The 22729-nt window shown below is 40.6% G+C and overlaps 1 protein-coding gene across 5 annotated transcripts in view; it reads right to left on the reverse strand.

The window, feature by feature from the left end:
* Window positions 1-22729, reverse strand: part of GRIP1 (glutamate receptor interacting protein 1) — a 677260-nt gene that overhangs the window by 98108 nt on the left and 556423 nt on the right. The window lies entirely within an intron of this gene.

The following is a 22729-nucleotide window of genomic DNA, read 5'->3' on the forward strand; positions in this document are numbered from 1 at the left end:
GCTTCTGTCCTTCGCCAGACCGCAAGCTGGCTGTGAAGGCAGAGAGGACGTCTTGTCGGTCACAACATCCTCAGTGCCTGGCACAATGATCGGCCCAGAGGAGGTGAGTGACAAACAGTTGTTGAATGAATGCACGAGTACATGAGAAAGCTCATACAGTCCCTTAAAGTTCAGAAGAGGCAGGGGTCCTATGGGTGAGAGCCTTGGACATGGAAATAAAACACCTGTGTTTAACCCTTTTTGTCACACTATTTTCATCACAGCACCTCAGATGAGTTACGAAAACTTTCCAAGTCAGCTTGCTCGCTTACAAAACGGTATCCTTCCCAGAGTGTTTATTTCAATGACATCAACGTCTTGTTAAAGCGTTTTGTAATTTACAAAGTGCTATACATTGATTATTGCTATATTGCGACCCCAACCGTTTTATAAGACTACATTAGAAGACTCTAATATTTCTCCGATTTTCTACTGCTTTCATTAAAGCAAACTCTGTCTTTTCTGCAAGTACATCTTTATCACAGAGGTGACGCTCGGATAGGGCGAGCTAGGAAATCTGTCTTCCTGTTGTTGAAGCTCAGGCAGTATGGACTGGTTCATGAAGCTGAAAGTTCCACTGGAGAGACCTATTTTCAGTTTGCTGTGAAACAAGGTATTTCTTTTCTTTCTTTCTTTCTTTCTTTCTTTTTTTTAAGACTTTATTATTTATTTGACAGAGAGAGAGAGAGATCACAAGTAGGCAGAGAGGAAGGCAGAGTGAGAGGGGGAAGCAGGCTCCCTGCTGAGCAGAGAGCCCAATGCGGGGCTCAATGCCAGGACCCTGAGATCAGGACCCGAGCCGAAGGCAGAGGCTTAACCCACTCAGCCACCCAGGCACCCCACAAGGCATTTCTTGAAAAAGGTAAAGATGAGAACATTCATGCCAGCAACATCCATATTCCAGTGCTAAGGATTCTTGTATATACTATGTTTCCTTCTTTTTTCTTTCTTTCTTTTTTTTTTTTTAGATTTTATTTAAGCGACTGAGACAACACAAATGCGGGGGTGCGGTAGGTAGAGTGGGGAAGGGCAGAGGAAGAGGGAAAAGCAGACTCCCTGCTGAGCAAGGAGCCTAATGTGGGGCTTGATCCTGGGACTCCAGGATCATGACCTGAGCCCAAAGGCAGATGCTTAACCCATTGAGCCATCCAGGCGCCTTATACTTGCTTCTTAAATGGTTGGTGATATTGCAATAATTCAGTCCTAAAAAAGGCTAAGTGACCATTAGGGCCTGTCAGTTCTCTTCCTGTCAATTCCGGTGCAGAATCTCATTAATAATAGCAGGGAGGACTCAAAGCTCTTAGTCTGCTAGCAGGACTTTATGACTCTGGGGTGTTATGACTATAATTTTCTCATGAACCTAACTCTTGTGGCTGTGACTCTCTCTCGTCTTGCTCACCTTGCTGTGTCAGCACCCTGGTCTAGGGCCATCAATAATGTCTGGCTTCTCCTCCTTCTCCCTCACAGCTGCCTTGTTTCTCTCCAGTGCCTCACTCACTTGGTCACGGTGCTGCCCAGGGTCCTGCTCTACTCTCACCTTGCGGTTTACAGTGAGCGGTCCCCTTGGCTATGTGCAACAGTGGTTTGCACCTGATTTGCCTCAACGGGGACCCCCGATAAAGAATTCTGCTCAGTCCTCATAATCTCTGTTTTGGTGGTCCTTACCTCACTAGGGTAGTGGATTCTGCCCACCTCTCAACTCTCACACTCCAAGTTCTGTGATTAAGTACACAAAATCTGGTGCCTCGAGCTTCACCCCCTGAAGTCCGCTGTTCTCCCCTTCCTTGAGCAGGCTCCCCAGCAAGCTCCCTTCTTGCTTAGGTTGACCCTCATGTCAGCTCTGGCCCAGCAGGACCTTTCCTCACACTATCTTTAGAGAACTTTGGAAAGACTTAATTAATTAATCAAAGAATAATTGACGGATTACATTAGTTTTAGGTATACAATGTGATGATCTGATATTCATTCATATATGCTGTGAAATGGTCACCACAAAAATAGAAGGAATAACTTTAGAAGGACAAATTTCCAAAACCACTTCTCACAGATTGGTTGGATTTTAATAGATAGCTTTGTGAGGTGATAATCACATATATTCTTCCACTTGGTTTTCTCATGTCGAAAGATCAATTTCTTTGGCTTAATGGATAAAAGTGATAAAAGTTTCTCTGGTCCTTATAACTTAACCTCTTACAAATGACAGAGACTGGTGGTTGTTCCTTGTTATTCCATCTTTCCTTCTTTCTTCAGTAACAAGCTGCTCAGCTAAGGACATTTCCCAGCCTCCTTTGCAGGGAGGTGCATCCATGTGACCAAGTTCCAGCCAATGCGGAGTGAGTAGAAGTGAGAAGTGAGCCATTTGTTGCTGTTGCAATATGGATCCAGGACTGGTGACCCATCTTCGGCCATGTAGACAAGAGCAGGGAGCCAGGTAGAACAAGCTTAGGCTTCTGAAACCCTATCTCCGGAGTTTGGAGCTCTCCCATTAAATAAACTTCTATCATATTTAAGCTAAGGTATTAGGTTTGAGTCTTTGTTAAAAGCTAAATCTATATCCTGATAAGCCTTTTCACTTGCGTCTGGCCCTCCAAAGTATCCTTCTTGAATTGCTATTCTAAGAGGCAGCTATTTATAACTAGGCAGATGTAAATTTTTTATAAAACCACAATCAACCATTACCCAGTACACATGATGTATTCATTTTTCTTAAAAGCATTACATCATGATTAAAGGTCAGAGTTTTTTTTAAAGAGATTATCAGTGTATGTGGAAATTGTTTAAATGTAAACTCTTATATTGTTATTCTTTTTTCCCTGGCCTATATTTGTCAAGGTCCTAAAAATTATATTCTTGTATGGTTCTAATGTTCCAGTTATAGTGAAGAATGAATGTTAAACTTTTCCTTTAGAAAGAAATGAGAGGAACAGGGGTATCAAGAAACACAGAAAAATACTGGCAGACTTGAAAGGAACTGATTACCCATGAGAAGCGTTTTACTTTCTGTTCTTTAAGGACATAATTAGTGCTTAAGAAAACTTTTAAGATGCATGCAAAGGTCCTATATCAGGCTATAGTGTTCTAGAAGAACAGAACAATTAGGAGAAATCGTTGGTAGGAAAGGGGCGGACAGAAAGTCAAAAGGGAAGAACTACACATTAAATCCATGGAGTAGCTGACAAAATAGGTTTAAGGAGGTCATAGGAGACCTTTGCTCCCATCATCCCTTTAGCTTTGCACTTGGCTATTAGTGCTCTGCTATCACTGAATTATGGCTCCTCCCATGTGGAGGGGGTCTTGGGGTCAGACTGAGGAGAATGGGGTGGGTCTAGAACAAGTGTCAGGTTCTCTTGAGGTAGATGATGTACATACATTTAAAGCGGTTTATGGGGGGAAAAAAGAAGCATAGAGAAAGTACACCAGATCTTCTGCTGCCATTAATTTAGAAGAGAAGAGAGATCATACCCACAGTTTCTCTGGTGCACCTCTTGAGTAAGTATCTCTTTACATAGTACTTTCCCCAATAAGGCTTCAAAGGAACAAGTGCAATATTTCCATTTAGGAGAGCCAAATGTGCCATGAATGAGTTTCTTTTACATTTTAAAGTAGAAAGCTTCAGAGTTCTGAGAAGAGAAATTTAAAGTCCTGGTTAAGGGAAGAAGCAGTGTACTTCTAAGCTGGGCTCAGAGCTGGAAGCTGGGAAGGTGATGCCTAGTTATGCCACCAACTCACCATGAAGCCCAAGCCATCATTTCCTATAAGCCTCATTTTCTTCATTAGTAAAATAAGGGGACTTGAATAAAAGCTCTCTAGCCTTAATAATCTATGACTCTACAAAGAAATAGCAACGTCAGGTAAGGAAAAGCCTAGGGAATCAGTAACTTACAGAAGGTTAATAAATTTTATAAAAATATGCAGTTGCTAAATTTAAATCCCAGTATCCTGCTAATGAGTAGAAGAGGTGAACTCTTCTAGAAAACCCATGCTTACCAAGATGGGTCGTGAAACCTCACGCTTTTAAGTATTTTGAGAACAACAGTAACATCCTTTAAAGATTGAGGTTGAGGGATGGTCTCCCATCTTTATACACTCATTATGTAATATTAAGATTTCACATTAAGACATTTCCAGGGCACAACTTTAACTTTCTAACGAGACTGTCATAATGAGGTCCTAATTTCTGCAGGAAAAAATAAAGATGTGGAAAGGAAAGGTAGGTGCTTATCTCAGGGAAGGATGATGAGGGATTAAAAAAAAAAAACCTTAATTTAAATTCAGTTTAGCTAACATATACTGTATTATTAATCTCAGGGGTAGAATTTAGTGATTCATTCGTTGCTTATAACACCCAGTGCTCATTACATCAAGTGCCCTCCTTAATGCCTGTCACTGAGTTACCCCATCCACCCACCCAACTGCCCTCCAGCAACCCTGAGTTTGTTTCCTAGAGTTAAGAGTCTCTTATGGTTTGCCCCCCTCTCTGTTTTTATCTTATTTTATTTTTTCTTCCCTTCCCCTATGCCCATCTGTTTTGTTTCCTAAATTCCACATATGAGTGAAAGCATATTGTATTTGTCTTTCCCTGACTTATTTCGCTGAGCATACTACTCTCTAGCTCCATCCATGTTGTTGCAAATGGCAAGATTTCATTCTTTTTAATGGCAGAGTAATATTCCATTATATTCGTATCTGTATACACACACACACACACCCACAAGGATGATCAGGGATTGTTGACAACAGTTTACTAAATATGAGCTCAGCCTTCCATTGTCTCTCCTTAGTTGTCCAGTTTCACTTAATCACAATCACTCTTAAATTTATGTGTCCAGCATATATCCTTCTATGCTCCCACTGCTACTACCGCCACCTTGAACAATTCTTGGATGTTTCATGAGCACAACAAACATAATAGGTGCAAAACTGATAGTGAGCCCACCACATTTCATGGTTCTTCTTCATGTTTCCTTCTTCCAGCAACTGACTCCCATTATACACCTTCACACAAACCAGAAACTGAGGAGTCATCTCAATTCCATCTTCTCCCTCATCCTCATAAATTCCTCTTGACTCTAATTCCCAATAACTCTCAACTTCATCCTTTCTTTCCATCTCCACAATCACTCTTTCAGTCTAAGTTACCACCATCTGATAGCCCCTCATCTTCTCATGGCCTCCTCTCTCCCCCAAGCCAGTGATTTTTTTTTTTTTTTAAGATTTTATTTATTTATTTGTCAGAGAGAGCAAGCACAGGCAGACAGAGTGGTAGGCAGAGGCAGAGGGAGAAGCAGGCTTCCCGCTGAGCAGGGAGCCTGATGTGGGACTCGATCCCAGGACACTGGGATCATGACCTGAGCCGAAGGCAGCCGCTTAACCAACTGAGCCACCCAAGTGTCCCACCAGTGTTTAAAAGTATCTCACCATGTTGACGCCATGCTTAAATCCTTTCAATAGCTGTTCATGTGGGGTAAAAAAAAAAAAAAAAATTAACACAATCTACCAGGACCCACATCTGGCTCCTGCTTAACTCACCAGTTCTGTTTTCTACCATTCTGCTCTTGTTCTCTCTTCTCCAGCCCCCTCTTTTTCTTTCAAGTCTTCAAAAATGCCATGTGCCTTCTTGCCTCTGGTCCCTTCTGTCTATGGAACGCTCCAACTCTCCCCCATTCCTCCTTCACCTACTTCTTCACCACTGCCTTGTCAAGTGTCACTTCCTCAGGGATTTGTCCTGCCTCACATCAACCTTCCTGAGAAATGTATTAGCAGAACCCAGTGCTTTTTCTTCACAGCACTTCTAATAAATGCCATTCAACAATTATTTGTTTAATTAGATATTTACTTAATCTTCGGTAAACATGGAAGCTCCACACAGCAGGCATTATATAAGCCCTCCTCATGACTGTGGTTCTCCACAGTCTACAGTGTCTATGTATATAGTAGGTGCTCAGTGATATTTGTTGGTGAAGCAAGCGAAAACACGAACATTTATTATTTTAAGTGCTCTGCAAAATATACTGATGATGCGGGATTAAATCATACCCTTTCGCTTGAAGTAGTCCCTAGTGTAGTTGGGATCATGTTAACCCTATGCTTAAATCCTTTCAATGGCTATTCTTGTAGCAAGGTCCATATGCATGCATAATGTTGATGATGAAGAGTATTTTTCTTTTGTCTAGATTCTAAGCCTGCATAATGAATTTCTTCTAATGCTTCATAATATCAGACTGAGAAGTGTGTGAGTTTATCTAATAGTGAAAGAATTAGGGAACAGTCCATCGGCAGAAAGGTAACCCACCTTCTTCCAGATGGAACTTGAGCTCATTGGTCATTCCACTTCTAAAGTGGGTATTACAGCAGCTGAAAATGGTCAAGTAAATAAGCCTCCTCCAGGATTATGAGCTTTTTAAAAAAGACTGCTGTCATTTAAGGACTGCACAGAGGTCCTATGCCTTAAAACCATGAAGAGATGTGAATGCTCTGGATATCTGGGAGAGGACATTGTCTGGCCCCAGGAGAATCTGCCAGACCAGCTTATCTACACAGGACCTGAGCAAATCATGTTGACCTACAGCTCAAAAGAATCACAGAGTAGAATATGCTTATTTGAGTCAGGGTCCTCGCAAGAGACAGATGATACACTCAAATTGGGATAACAGAAAGATGTGGGCAGGTTAGAGAGAAACTACAGGGATAATGCAATACTCTGGGTCCAGAAGCAAAGAGCACTTTACTACCCTGTCCTGAAGCAGCAAAGGATAGAGCTGTTAGTGAAATGGGGGTTCAGAAAGGACTGTGTGGAAAGGACGCCTGACAGGAGCTGGCACCTTCCGTCAAAGGATGTAGACCGCTCCAGTGAACCCACAGAAAAGCAGCCAAGGAAGAACACTCTCCATCCCTATTCTTCCTCCCTCTCATCCCCTGCTATGATTCCCTCAGCTAAACCCAACTGGCGCCTGAGGTCATGAGAGCCCATTCCGCAGGCCCCTTAGGTCAGAGCACATAGCAGCATGGAGAAGGGTGGCCAGAAGCTCTAAAGGAAAAAAGGAGGATGTCCTTGTTCGTATATATCTCCACTCAATTTCTTTCCACAAAGTCAGGGGGCTGCCCGCTTTAAACTAAATATGTAATACAAAGAAATAATCAGGAAGAAGAAAAGGAGCCTACACTGCCTTGCCCACAAGGGTTAATAGAGGTGCTCTGAACTGCAAAAATGACTCAGGACTACAGGTAAATTGAAGGAGACAGAAAGTAGATTGCTAGTTGCCAGGGCTTGGGGACAGAGGGGAAGAGGAGTGACTGCTTAAGTTTTGCATCTAGACAGAGCTGATGATTGCACAATGTTGTACATGTACTAAATGCTACTATCAGGTTGTACACATTAGCATGGTTAATTATAGATTATGTGAATTTTGCTTCAGTAAAAAAAAAAAAAAAAAAAAAAAAAAAGATTTGGAGTTTCCTGGAAATTGGGACAATAAAGGAAGCATGGTCAATTACGCAGTAATCAATATTGCAAAGGGTGAAGTCTTCTAGTCCCTATATGGGAAGTAAGGATTTTTCTGTCAGAGAGAAAGATATCTCTCCCATGGGATTTCATATATATGATGCTAACTGATATAATGGGGAATATCCTCAACACATTTTTATAATAGGACACAGAACTGATTTCCAATGGCTATTCCTTGACCAAGGCTAAAAAATAAAATTGAAAAACAAATCAATGATAGTGTCTCTATAAAGGAATAAGCTAATGTGGTGGTCAACTTGATCTAAAGGCAGACCCTAGGATAGACAGACTAGATACTTCTCTGGGGAACTTTCCTAGATATCAATCTTTTCCCTCACTTGGGTTTCCAACAGAAGTTGGATATCAGACATTTCAAGAAGGTCCTCTGTGAGAAGACTCTGGTATGTTGGCATTTTATATACGTGACTGAGACCAGATCCATTTGGTTTAGACATCAGGTGAATCAGGGGCAGGACTAATGTACTTTTCAGGAGATGAGAGGCCTAACCAGATCCTTGCCAGGTTAGAAGATCACGTACCTCATATTCCCACAGAACTGAGCTTTCTAAGTCTGTGGCTAACTCATCATTCTTGCAACAAAATGAATTTTAAAAGTACTTTTATTGAGCACTAACTATATGCCACAACACCAGAGAGTACCGGGACTCAAAGATGAAAATGTATTACCTCTTCCTTCTAGTAATCCCTGGGGAACTCTTGCCAAGAAGGTGGGGGGAAGTAGGATAGAACTCCTGGATTCCACTATGGAAAATGATTCTGTTGGACCTCCTTAAGTTTTAGTTATTTTTTTTTTTTTAAACTGTAGGATATACAATGCAATCCCCCCCACCCCGTGAAATTTTTAATATAGTAGGGTCAATGTGCTTTATAAAAAATAATGGGTCATCAAATAGGATGTGATTTCTAGGTTTCTAGGAAAATTACTCAAATAGGTTCGAAAGATCCAGAGAAGGTGACCAAAGTTCCCTGTCCATGAGGACCGTCTGTAGAAAGGCAACTGGTATGACCAAACATCTGTGGTACATTTCTCGGAATGGCAATGACAATGAGACCTATTGGGGTCTGAGGAGTTCCCAGCAGAGTGAGTTGGGATGGTTAGGAGGAGCTTTTTGGATAACAAAGAATTTGATCTGAATGTTTTTCAGCTGCCTTGATTTTAATGGGCTCTAAGAAAACAACAAAACTGTTTCAGCAAGTGAGCTTTCCAGCATTACCCTAGTGGCAGTTACTTTCTGCAACACAGAAGGGGATCTACAAATGCTAACGTTTAATTGATCATTAGCCTTTTCTGGCAATTGCTTTCCATAATAAATGTTTCCCCACAACAACATCAAGAAGCTCATACTGCCTTGTGGTATTAAGCCCATTTCCCTAGTTGCCACCTAATTCCATTTACAGAAGGCCTTATGAAAAGTAGGCGTCCAGAAGCCCTGGCTTTATTCCAACATGTCTAAGAAGATGCATAGCAAAAGTAAAAGCCAGCAGACAGGGTGGATGAATGAGTCACCCTTATTTAAGAAAGTGCAAGAGGGAAAAAATGGAGTGTGTCAAAATGAGAAAAATAAACAGAAGAAAAATCAGGAAGAAATAATCAAGAGCCCATCCCCTGACAGAAGATTAGTTTGTCCTGCCGAAGTGAAGCATGGTTGAGAAAAATGGATCATGCAGATATAAATTATTCATGGTTAAAGACGGCTCAGTCATTAAGATATTTACACTATGGCTGAAGCCCTTGCACGCTGTGTTGATTTATGGGCTACATAATTACATAAGATATGTTGATGACTGTTTGCATGGGAAACACTCTGGATTTTTTATTTTGTTAATCAGTTTTCCCACTCTGAGCCCTGCATTTCAATCAGAGCACAAGGCTTGATTAGAACCTCCCGGGGTGGCAGAAAGACTGCTTGGTATTATTAGCTTTGCCTGCCTTCCATTCATTCTGATAAAAAGTACCTTTGGGGTGCTTTTCCATTTACCCATTAGTTAAAAGTATTTTTATTAGTGATAACCTATTCAAATAATGCTACTAATAATTTCAATCTCCTTCAGATGAACTAAACTCTAAAAAGAATTTTTTTAACTTTCAAAACAATTTCCAGGTTTTTTTTTTTTTTTTCTTACTGAAATACACTGCCTGGGAAATATTCCCAATACAACAGAGTGTACCTTCCATGTCCAAATGAGGTTTATCTTAAATCCTAGGTTTTTTCTAGGGAGTTAAAGGAGATAGCTGGCGTAGTTACTGTGCTGTAAGAAGAGTCCAAAGTAAGTGAAACTCAGTAATAGGTCCCCCGTTAACTTGAGCTTGGCTAAAGCATGGTTGATGATTGACTTGTTTTCTGTAGGAGCTCACCCTGGGAATCTGATTACCTTTGGACTATCTTGGCCCCTTACCCCACACTACATGACTGATTTTTTTTGTACCCTTCTTATTGGCTTATAGTGTCCTATAAACTTTTTATTGAAGTATAACAAACATACAGAGAAATGCATAAATCATAAATCAGCTGCTTGATAACTTTTCATAAACTGAATACATCTGTGTACCATACCCAGATCCACAAATAGAACAGTACCACCATCAAAGAATCCGCCCACTGTATAGTCCTTTAAATCACTCCCTTGTTCCTGGTAACCACGGTCTTGACTTCTACCAGCATTGGTTAGTACTGCTTATTTTTGTAGTTTTAAAAAACAGACCCAGTTCTTACGCTTCTGATTCCGGCTTCTTCTGCTCCATATTATGTTAGTGAGATTCACGTATATTGTTGGGAACAATTTTAGGTAATTCATTCTCATTGCTATATAATATTCCATTGGGTGATTATGCCATAGTTTATCCATTCTACTATTTAGGTTTGGGGCTGTTGTTACAAATATTGTTATGAACACTCTACTGTGTCTTTCGGTGGACACAGAAATGCATTTCTGTGGGAGTCATAACTAGGAGTGAATTGTTGGGCTGTAGGGTATGAATATGTCAACGCAAGTAGATACTGTTAAAGAGTTTGTCAGAAGAGTTGTATGAATTTACCTTCTAATCAGCAGGGAACGAGAGTTCCAGTTGTTCTCCATCTCTGTCACCTCGTGCTATGGTCAGTCTTTTCCACCGTGGCCATTTAGGTAGGTGTGGTAGTGGTATCACATTGTGGTTTCCATTTGCATCTCTGTGATTACTAAGGTGTTGAGCCATCTTTCCTGGCTTATTGGCCACTTTGATAACTCTTTTTTTTAAAGATTGTATTTATTTATTTGACAGACAGAGATCACAAGTAGGCAGAGAGAGAGGAGGAAGCAGGCTCCCCACTGAGCAGAGAGCCCGATGCAGGGCTCGATCCTAGGACCCTGGGATCATGACCTGAGCCGAACACAGAGGCTTTGACCCACTGAGTCACCCAGGCGCCCCTTAATAACTTTTTTTAATAAAGTGCCTGCTCAAGTTTTTCCTTCCAACTTTCCATTAGGTTTTCTGGTTTATTGACTTGTGGGAATTTAAAAATAGCATATTCTGATATGAGTCCTTTATTGGATACATGGTTTGCAAATATATTTTTCCCCTCTGCAACTTACCATTTCAGACTTTCAATGGTGTCTTTTTAGACACCAGACTTTTAATGATGTCTTTTAAGTGAAGAGAAGTTCTTAATTATTCTTTTTTTCTGTTATGGTACTTTCTGTGTTCTTTTAAAAAATCTCTGCTTACTATGAAGTCATGATGATGTTATCCCATACTTTTTCTAAGAGTTTTATTATTTGATTTTCACCTATAGATAAGGAATCTAGCTGAATTGATTTCTATGTATGGTATGGGGCAGTGTCATGGTATACTTTTTCCACATCATGGTATACTTTTTCCACATGGCTATAACCGACCCATCATCATGTGAAAGAAAATAAAACAAAACCATTCTTTTCTCACTGCATTGCAATGTCACCTTTGTCATAAACTAGGAAACTATATATATATATATTTCCGTTTCTGAACACTCTTTTTGTCACATTGGTCAATTTGTCCTTCTTACGCCAGTACCACACTGTCTGAATTATGTTAGCTTTTTCACAGATCCTGATGTATGGTAGGATTAGTACTCTGTTCTTCTTCCAGACTGCCTTGGGTTTTCTTGGCCCATTGCAGAGTGATGTCTTACCATGAATGTAGTTCAGGGGAAGCTAGAACCCAGTAGCTAAATAAATGAAAGCATTTTGGCCCCTGGCTAAGGGAATAATACTATATGAAATAATCATCTTAGGATTGACATGGCAGGTTTCAATATTAAATTTTATAGACTCACATAGTACTTATAGATATTTAAACGTGTTTTGTAGGATACTAACAAAAGTCTTCTAACACTAATTTCTCAGGCTCTAATCTTATCCCATGTAGATTAATAATAAAGAGTTTTTAAATTTTAAAACAGAGGATGAGAAAAATCAGGTCACAACGTTTCTTAAAGAAATTTATGAGTTCAGACAGAGTGAGTTGGAATGCACATTGTAGACAATGCCATGTGTCTAACCGCACAAACTCCAGAAGCTTCCATTTCCACTGCCAGTCCTAATGTGATGACTTTGTAAAAATGGTGTAATTTCACCAGGAGCAAGCTTTCAGGAAACTCACAAAATCTATGTCCTATTTGCTTTAAAAGGTGTAAACAGCCAAATGAATCTGGCATTTAAGTGACCAGCACCAAGGGGAAAGTAGAAATATTTGCCAAAAAGTAAAAAATTCTTTGCCCTGACTGTTAAAAACATTTGGCATTTATGCATGGCTACTGTGTCATCATCATATTCCCTATCATCACTCTCCAGGAAGTCTGATTCCTCCTCAGTCTAAAAATAGTCCCTGTCAGGTTTTCTGAGCTGGGTAAGTGATCCACGCAAAAAATGGGATGAATCTCCATCCGATTCTGCTGAGGCAGAGAAAGTACTTAAGTAGGAATAAGCGTCTGCCAGCCTGAAAAAGAATTCCTACTACTCAGGATTCTTAACCTCTCAGGACTAAGAGGAACGGTAAGTCAGGAAAAGCAAAGGCTTCAATAGCAAGACACAGACTCTCTGGCACCCTGTGCTAGATTTGGCTTTACGTATACAGTTAAAAAAAAGGTATCCTAGCTCCCTAGGAACCAGATCTGAAATAAGACAAATGAATACCAACCATAGACGCATCCTAAAAGCCAACTTTCTTGTACGTTGCCAAAAATATACTTAGAAATACTTAAAGCATCTATATTTCTGACTGACCTTGGGTTTTTATAGGGGGTAAGAAAGTAATGCTGGGCAAATGTATAGACATAAAGATATGGCTAGATAAAAAAAGGAAAAACAACTTGATCATCATGTATTAAAACCATAATGTCTTGTCAATGAAGAAGCAAACGACACCTGACCAAGGCATCAAGAGTGAGAGCTACCACTGCCCAGCCCCCACCCCACACCACAGCTTGGGCCAATGGTGATCACTGGATAGAAATAATAAGCACAGAGTCTACTATTTTGAATCTGGTAGGTCCTCAATAAATATTGATTTATTCATCATAAATAAATACAATTTCTAATTAGAAAAGTTTGACATTGGGGTACCTGGGTCGCTCAGTAGGGTAAGCCTCTGCCTTTGGCTCAGGTCATGATCTCAGGGTCCTGGGATCGAGCCCCGCATTGGGCTCTCTGCTCAGTGGGGAGCCTGCTTCCCCCCTGCCCCCTCCTGCCTCTCTGCCTACTTGTGATCTCTGTCAAATAAATAAATAAAATCTTCAAAATAAAAAAAGAAAAGAGAAAAGTTTGACATAGCTGGAAAAAATAGAAAATAACTTGGATGGCAGATCTGAAAAAGTTTAGATAGGCTGGAACGATGGGTGAATATTTAGAAATTATTGTTCAACAGCACAAACAACGATATGCCTTCCATTTCTGCTGCGAATTATAGTTTACAAAGTGCTTTCCTATATACCATCATGTTCTCTTTGTCACAACCCTCCAGGATGGGATGGTCATTTTAAATGCTCTCCAGGTAATTCCATTGTAGATTAAGCATAGAGGACTCCTGCTTTAGGCTTTGGCAGGAGGTTGTCTGCTGTTAGTACTGAACATTTAAAAAAAGAAAAGAAAAGAAAAGAAGTGGTCAAATAGGGGTGCCTGGGTGGCTCAGTCAGTTAAGTGACTGCTTTTAGCTAGGGTCATGGTCTCCTCTAGGTCCTGGGATCAAGCCCCAGGTCAGATTTCCTGCTTAGTGGGGAGTCTACTTCTCCCTCTCCCTCTGCCCCTCTCACCACTCGTGCTCTCTCTCTCTCTCGCTCTCTCTCTCTCAAAATAAATAAATAAATAAACAAACAAACAAATAAATAAATAAATAAAACGTCTTTAAAAAAAGTGTTCAAATAGAGCTTGGTAAGGAAGGTTCTGAAGGGATTCCTGCATTGGGTAGTGGTCCAAGCAGATGCTGCTGAGATTTAACTGTAGTGTGTTAACTTTAGAGAGTACCATCTCCAGGGAGCCTTCTGGGTCTTCAGAAGTGTCTGTAGAACAACATCTTTTTGTTACAGTTATATATATATATATTCTTGTATTCAAGCCTTCTATAGGCATCTGTCTCTTGACCAGGGAGGGCATTTGAAGATGACAAACAGCCTTTCATGCTACTCTAAGATACTCTACTATTGAAGAGAAATTGAAACAACTCCTGGAATATTTCAAAAGATGAGAGTAGAAAGCCTCCCTAAACCAGTACACACAGCAGAAAGTAGAGCCAAGTAGCTCCGCCGTGAACTTCTGGAGTCCAAGCACCTTTGGCACATGACTGGAGAGTTAAGGAAGGTGAGAGCCTTTGCCGAAGGACAAGAGCTGACAAATGGCTCCAGTGTAAAGCCACCATTACGGAACCCTGACTCAGATGATGGTGCCGTGCTATCTTCATTATGTTAGGAAGTGAACAGAGACCCGACTTTGGGAGTATACTTGTGTTCCTTTTCCTGGACTATCTATTGCTCTCCTGTCTTTGGAGACTAACTAGATCCTAATGCTTTTGGCTCATTATGGCGATCGTGGTCATCATGCAGTGCTTGGGAATCCGCGAAGATGTCTCTGGATGTACATGAGCTATTAAGAGACCAAGGAAAAAAATAGGTAGAAGGATTCCTGGATTCCTATGCCCCACTCCCTTAGTCTGAGTAGCTTTACAAGAATTCGTATTGGTAAAAACGCCTGAATGATTAAACACCAGTAGATAATTAATTCACTGTCTCACTTTCTTCCTCTTACTCAGAACTCTCTTAGGTACTTAATGTTAAATATTTGATGCTCTGGGATTTTTTTTTTTTCCCTCAGTAATGCACTTAGGACTAAAATGATTATATTTTCTTATTTTTTTAAAAGAATTAATTTACCTACTTACTTACTTGAGAGAGAGGCACAGAGAGAGCACAAGCATGGAGAGAGGCAGAGGGAGAGGCAGAGAATCTCAAGCAGATTCCACGCTGAGCACAGAGCCAGACCTGGGGCTCAATTTCATGACCCTGAGATCATGACCTGAGCCAAAACCAAGAGTCAGATGCTTAACCAATGGAGTCGGCCACCCAGGCACACCTCAAGTAGTTATATTTTAAATAGTAAGATTTTACTTTTATATTTAAATATTCCCTGTAAGTCTTTTATTTTTGAAAGATTATTAACTGAGTCTTACATTTCAACTTAAAAATTTTAGGTTTAGAATATATAAAGAGGGCGCCTGGGTGGCTCAGTGGATTAAGCTGCTGCCTTCGGCTCAGGTCATGATCTCAGGGTCTTGGGATCGAGTCCCGCATCGGGCTCTCTGCTCAGCAGGGAGCCCGCTTCCCTCTCTCTCTCTCTCTGGCTGCCTGTCTACTTGTGATTTCTCTCTGTCAAATAAATAAATTAAAAAAAAAAAAGAATATATAAAGATACCTTAAAGAAACAAACGTAGTGATACAAAGGGGCACGTGCACCCGAATATTTATAGCAGCAATGTCCACAATAGCCAAACTGTGGAAAGAACCTAGATGTCCATCAACAGATGAATGGATAAAGAAGAGGTGGTATATATACACAATGGAATACTATGCAGCCATCAAAAGAAATGAGATCTTGCCATTTGCGACAACATGGATGGAACTAGAGCGTATCACGCTTAGCGAAATAAGTCAAGCAGAGAAAGACAACTATCATATGATCTCCCCGATATGAGGAAGTGGTGATGCAACATGGCTTAAGTGGGTAGAAGAAGAATAAATGAAACAAGATGGGATTGGGAGGGAGACAAACCATAAGTGACTCTTAATCTCACAAAACAAATTGAGGGTTGCTGGGGGGAGGGGGTTTGGGAGAAGGGGGTGGGATTATGGACATTGGGGAGGGTATGTGCTTTGGTGAGTGCTGTGAAGTGTGTAAACCTGGTGATTCACAGACCTGTACCCCTGGGGATAAAAATATATGTTTATAAAAAATAAAAAATTAAAAAAAAAAGAATATATAAAGATACATTTCATTAGTTTTTCTGCTGCTTCCAAAGCTTTCATCCATACTTAAAATATTTCCTGTTTCATACATTGGCCATAATGACTGTCAGTCTTCTGTGGGCACATAATCAGATGTGTGAGGGCAATCTGGCTTTAATCTTAGGTTTTACACAATATTATCTGTGTGAACTTGGGCAGTAAATGCCACCTCTTCAAGACAATTTCTTCACTTATGAAAAATAAGGATAACGATTTATATGTCACAAGATTGCTATGACAGTTAGAATTGATGAAACAGGTAAAGTACTTTGCATAATGCTTCACAGAAATTAACCACACACATTAGTACTTCTGTCCTTCTTTGCTACTTCCTGGGATAAACCCAGGACATGCTGATGTCATCTGTGCTGCTTAATTAACTTCCTAGTTGATGTGAACAATTACTTTCTTTACTTAACTACAGAAAGAGAACAAAAGCCTCTTACATCAGTGAATGAAATTATTACTTTATATGCCCCCAGAAGTTTGAATCTTTGCCTAATGTACTATGTAGTGATGTTGTCATTAAGAGAAAGTTTTAACAGAAGAGAAAGGAAGGGCAGGATGACAGAGCTGGACAGTATTCTAGTATATCGTTAGTTAGATTTTCTTGTGTCTTTCCACTTACTTAGCTTTAAGTGCCGTAAATGATCTCAATATTCCTCTCTCTCTGCAATTTCAGATTATCTACATTGCTATGGATTTATTTTATAACCTATAACTAATGAATCCATATCTTGGACAAGGTAGTCAAGAAACACATGTGGGGGCACCTGGGTGGCTCAGTTGGTTGGACAACTGTCTTCGGCTCAGGTCATGATCCTGGAGTCCCAGGATCGAGTCCCACATCGGGCTCCCAGCTCCATGGGGAGTCTGCTTCTCCCTCTGACCTTCTCCTCGCTCATGTTCTCTCTCACTGTCTCTCTCTCAAATAAATAAATAAAATCTTAAAAAAAAAAAAAAGAAAGAAACACATGTGGAGCCTTTGAACGATACAATAATGAAAATTAAATCAATTTTCATTTTTTTTTCCACAGATGGGATATTTAGTATATCTGCCAAATGATATCCTCAGCTTGAATGACCGCACTAAAATCTCAGGCCCCCACATGCCCTCCTGAGTTCAAGAATTCTGCAAGTAAGGCTGCCAAACTTTTGCTGCAATTCTGTTTGGATAGGAAGGCTCAGGTGAAGCAGATTCTGCAAGGCAAATGTCCCCCTCGGCACAGAACTATCCTGTAAGGGCCTCAACAGATGCGTTCAAGTCAGGAAATCATCTCCGAGAAGGAAGATGTCCCAGAGTATCCCAAAGCACTTCTCCTACAGTGTGAGACATCTTAGACAGAGTCTGTGGCAAAATCTGAAAGGGGTCCTAAGAAGCAGGCAACCAACCGCCAGGAACTCATAAGGCAAAAAGGCCGGTGAGATTTCCCTTGCATGCTGCTAAAATATTGCTGGAGTACTCAACCCAGTTCTTGTGCATTAATGATAAGCACTCCTGCCTCTCTCAGAGAGAGAGAATGTGTGTAGCTTAGTAGTATTTTTTTTTAAAACCTCTTGATAGTCGCCAAGTTCAACATGCCAGGATGAAAGGCTCCAATGAGCCCAATATGTCAGGTCTCAAAAACTTGCTTGTTCAAATATCTGATGCTTAGCTGGAATCACAGTTATGAATGTCTAGGAGAATCTCCCTTTTACCAGTATCTATAGGGCTCAGGCCTCCGTGAAAGGCATGGGATATGACAGAGGCCGGACAGAGAGTATGGATGGTACAACACATCAACATTCCCAATGAACAGCAACAGCTATCATTAAACAGAGGCTGAGGATCCTCAAATGATCTCAAATGCAGAACACTGAGCTTTCAACCAGCTAAGACCCCATAGCAGGTCAACTCGCCAAAGCTATGGAATTAGGAACTTTGATCATGAAGACTCAAACTTACTTCTCTGGTAAAACAAGGGTCTTCTAAAATAGGAGATCTGGACACAGGTGATACAGGCCACTTTGAACTCTGACCCCAGCCCTTCCCAATCTTCAAAGAACTATAGAGAAATATTTGTTGCTTGTACGCTAGTGCACCTAATTTGGGGGGAGACTGGTATATTCCCTGAGTCTGGATCTCCAGACTAACGTTTACTGTTAGACTCTAGGGCTATGTGTGGTGTCTTGGAATCACTGAAAATAGCTAATGAAAATTTGGGCAAGAAATCAGCTGCAGGTATGGGTCAGTGAGTCACCGAAAAGCCTTGCAAGTGGCTCTCTGGGTATTAAAGCACCCTGATGGTTTTGTCTGTTACCTGCAGGAAATGCTTCTTGAAGGAAAGAGAAGGGAAGGAGAGGGGGGTGGGGGTGAGAGAAGCGGGGGCAGGAATGAGGAGGGGAGGGGAGAAGAAAGGAGACAACAGGGAAAGAGGAAGGGAGGGGAAGGGAGACAAGAATGAGTAAGAATATTAAACTAGGAATAGGAGTTGGTTACTGAAGACTTTATTGCATCTTTTACTATTACCTTTGGAGTTCTTCAGAGATGAGTAAACATTTATTCTCAATTTAGTGAAATACAGTAGATGCACTGTCCTTAAGCTGTTTGTCTTTCATTCATTCAACAAATATTTAATGTGCACTTTCTTTGGGCTGCACGCATATGCTTTGCATACAGTGGTGAAAATATTTACTGTCCCTATCCCTGCCCTTTTGGTGCTTACAGTGTCCCGAAGGAGACAACAGATAGGTGATAATTACTGCGAAGGAAAAGTAAGGGTTCCCTGGGCAAGTAGAACAGGGAGACCTAACTGAAACAGGGTGCCAGGGAAGTTGTCTCTGAGGAAGTGACACGGAAGTAGAGACATTAAAGGCTATGTACAAAACAGTTGGGTAAAGAATGTGTTTGTGTGCAAGGGCCAGAGAGTCACTTCTGAGGCAATGGGAACAGAACTTGCCAAGTCCCTGAGGATGGGAGCCTGGTATGGGGGAGGGGGTTACAAAAAAGAGCCCTGGGACTCTAAGAGAAGAGAGCTTCTGGGAAACCACGGAAAGTAGAGCGGGGGGCAGCTTTGGGACAGAGCATACAGGGATTCAGGGGCACAGCACAGTTTAACTTTATTGGAAATTTAGTGGGGCCACACTGAGCTAAGGGGCCATAGGCGTTAAAGGTCTCTGGGACTTCTGTGGGAGCTCAGATATGAGTGGGAGGGAGGGGCGAAGAGGAGACAGAGGTAACTGGGAGACGGCTCACGGCATCTGTGAGTGATAGGCAAGGACGAGTGCGTGGAAAGCTAAATGGAACAAGCCAGGTGACGACAGGGAGAAGAACTGGCTGGCTGGAAGGAGAGTGAGGGAAAATGAAGGATGAGCCAGGGCTCCGGTGTGAGAACTCGGATGGAGGCACCACCACCTGGGATGGGGAGGACGAGAGAACAGGTCAGGGGCAGGAGTCAAGTTCAGTTCTCAACACTGAGCTTTAGGAAGTATCATAGAAACGTGGCATTAAGACTGCTCAGGTGGTTAAATGGCTTTGAGCAAAGCTTCTGGAATCAGACATAACGTTTGAATCCTGGCTCTGCTATACTCCACTGAGGCAAATTATTTTATTTTCTCCGCTTCCTGAAACGGGGGATATACACACATTTACCTCAGAAGGTAAGAACACAATGAGATAATGTTTATAAAATGCCTTCAACAGAGTAAGTACTTAGTAAATGGTAGTTAGGACTACTATAATTTGCTAATAGCAGCATTAGCATCATATATGATGTCAAAGGCTGAATTTTAATTTTGACATTTATAAACTATGTCATCTAGGGGAATAATGTATGTTAGATTTCTAATTTTTAAAGCAGCCCAAATCCTTCCTTTTCTTCAATATAAGACATAAAAACAATAACTCGAACATCCTTGATTTTGTCTTGAACCTATAGGACCCACCAATAAGGGATGAGAAACCCGGAATGAACAATTCTTTCTTCGTATCGCAAGGAAGAGAAGATTAACAATATTTAGTCTGTGGCCGTAGGAGCTCTGTAAAAAACAGCAGAGCCCTCAGGGAAAGACCCTATATAAGGTCAGTCTCACGTGTGTTCCCTGAGAAGGAACAAAAAGTTGCTTAAGATATGCAAACATTAACTGCAGAGTTCTTACCTAATATTCTAGAAATGTCAACATTTCTTCAGCATTAACTATCATATGTGAGATGATCATGAAGCAAGCCTATGTTTTGATTTGTTCAAAGTGCAAATGAGTTTACTAGCTTAGTGTGAACTGACCTATAATTGTAGAAGTCGTGTAGATTCTTTTATCAATCAGAAAGCATCAGACTCGAAAGGTCAATATAATCCTTTCAGGCTTTCTCAAAAAACATGGTTTAATAGAGGCAAGAGGAAGATAAAATAGGATAAGGATTGTAAAATGTCCTGTAGACTAAAAGCGTTCTCAACACATGAGAAGTTATTTTGAATATCATTAAATTAAAGGGAAAGGCAGGCTTCTTCACATGAATTACTCCTTGTTTATTTGTTCATTCATCTGTTCGGTCAGCCAAGAGATAAACAGGGCACTGCAGAGGATACAGTATGGGTATGAAGTAGCCTCTGCCCTCAAGGAGTTTTCCATCTCAGAGAAGAGAGAAGTCACACACATAAACAACGACACTCCCATACTCAGTGGCGTAAAGACTATAAAAAGTGTATTAAAGAAGATAGAAGCTAGGATGACAGAGGGACTGCTGCCAACTGGAGTTGCTAGGTCTAGCTTCAAGAAACAGAAGTATGTTTTCTCATTGGCAGGTATTGTCTTCATGTGTTTCTAAGGAAACAGAAGCCAATGGGTCTCTGGTTTATTTCTTTGTTTCCACTCTGACGTTGTTGATGTCAGCAAAAAAATGTAGGTTTGTTTTTTGGAGAGGGTCATGTTTTCTTTTTCCATTTAGCCTAGAAATGGTGGATCCCACCTGCCACGTCCCTCTAAAATAATAAAATATATTTAGAATATGGGGGGAAAAAAAAAAGAAACAGAAGTAAAGCTGGAAGGCCGTAATAGAGTGAGAAAGCTCACAGAACAACAAAAATAATAAGAATAGTAACAGCAGATTTTTTTTATTTCTATGTGCGCTGGGAATATACCAAGTGCTTTAAATGTACTAACAACTTTAATCACCACGGTAACCACAGGAAGGAGCTGCTATGATGAATCCCTATTTTACAGATGGGGAAACTGAGGCCTAGAAGGAAGACACACCTAGAAAGTTGCAGAGCCAGGAATCATACCTGAGTCCTTTAAATACTATACTTGCAGGTGGGATGAACGTCATGAGGAAATACACAAAAATGGTAGGACATCGTTCACAAATTATTAAATGTCCAGTGTGGCTGATGAAGCACAGGATTTTCCAGGGATACAACAAAAAACTAACTTAGAAAAGTAGGTCAGGAAAAGCTTGGGGACGGCCTGAGTCTCAGAATAAAGACTTTGGGTTTTATTTTATAGCTAACAGGTGGGGAGATGTCCAAATAAAGATGGCGGTCGTTGTCAGAATAGACGATAACATTGTGAGAGAGTATGTTCAGAGACAGGAAAGTAAAGAGGTTGGGGGAAGAAGTTTGAAATGGCTCTTTGCATTTTACTTTTGCAAAATAAAATAATTCCGTAGGAGGTTTGGTCTGTTTAGCAGTCATTTGATGTTTGTTGTGAATTACTCCGTTAGATGCTCTAGTGATTTCAAGTGGGATTAACGCAGGGTAGTAGTGCCCTCATAGAGATCAGGTGAAAACTTGCTGGCTTTTCTATTTCCTATTTTATTACCAACATGACCCCTTCAGGTGATGAGAACTAAAATCTGCAGAGAAGATGCTGGATATTTGTGTGTTTCTAAAGGAAATGAGTATGAAAAGTTTGATCTCAATCTGCTTCTGTGAATTCACAGTAGAAAATTCTTCAGTTATCTTCAAGTAAACCAGAGGGTCCTTACAAAAATGCTCTGACCTCCTGACTTTCATGAAGACAGATTCAGGGCAGTTGTTAGCATTATAACTGTGGATCACACAGAACATCCAGGAGGCAGGGGACTACAGTGGTGCAGGCATATTGAACAAACGGACAGTGGCATCAGCATCATAGCCGCAAAGACAAGTAGAAATACTGTTTATTCCCTATATATTTATGACTACTGGCAGTCAACCTGATACTTTAACCCCCACTAGTATTCCATAAATAATGCTAAAAAAATAATAATTTTACTATACACCAGGTACCAAAGTGGCTGCTGTTGAATAAAGGTAACTTAAGTATGGAGAAAGAGGTTTCATGTCTCATAGGAAGTTTGTGGTCTTCTGTTTCTTTGGAAGTTTTCACCCATAGCTAATACATAATGGTTAACAGGAAAGTATAAAGATATGAAAAGACACAAAAAAGAATAAATTTTCCCCAGTAAAAGATGATTTGGTGCTCATCTGAATTAAGAATTAAGCAAGGAATTACAAAACTAGTATCCAATCACAGAGCAAAGTAATCTTGATTAGTACTTGGGTAGTATTCTAAAAAAAAAAATGGCCAAGAACTGACCTTGTGATCGAGAGAAGTTCTTATCTGTTACCCTTCTTAAAAGGAAATACAATTCTGCTCTACCTAATACATGTACATGACCTTAAAGAAACCATGCAAA

Source organism: Mustela lutreola, chromosome 8, assembly GCF_030435805.1.
Source record: "Mustela lutreola isolate mMusLut2 chromosome 8, mMusLut2.pri, whole genome shotgun sequence".
Taxonomy (NCBI): Eukaryota; Metazoa; Chordata; class Mammalia; order Carnivora; family Mustelidae; genus Mustela; species Mustela lutreola.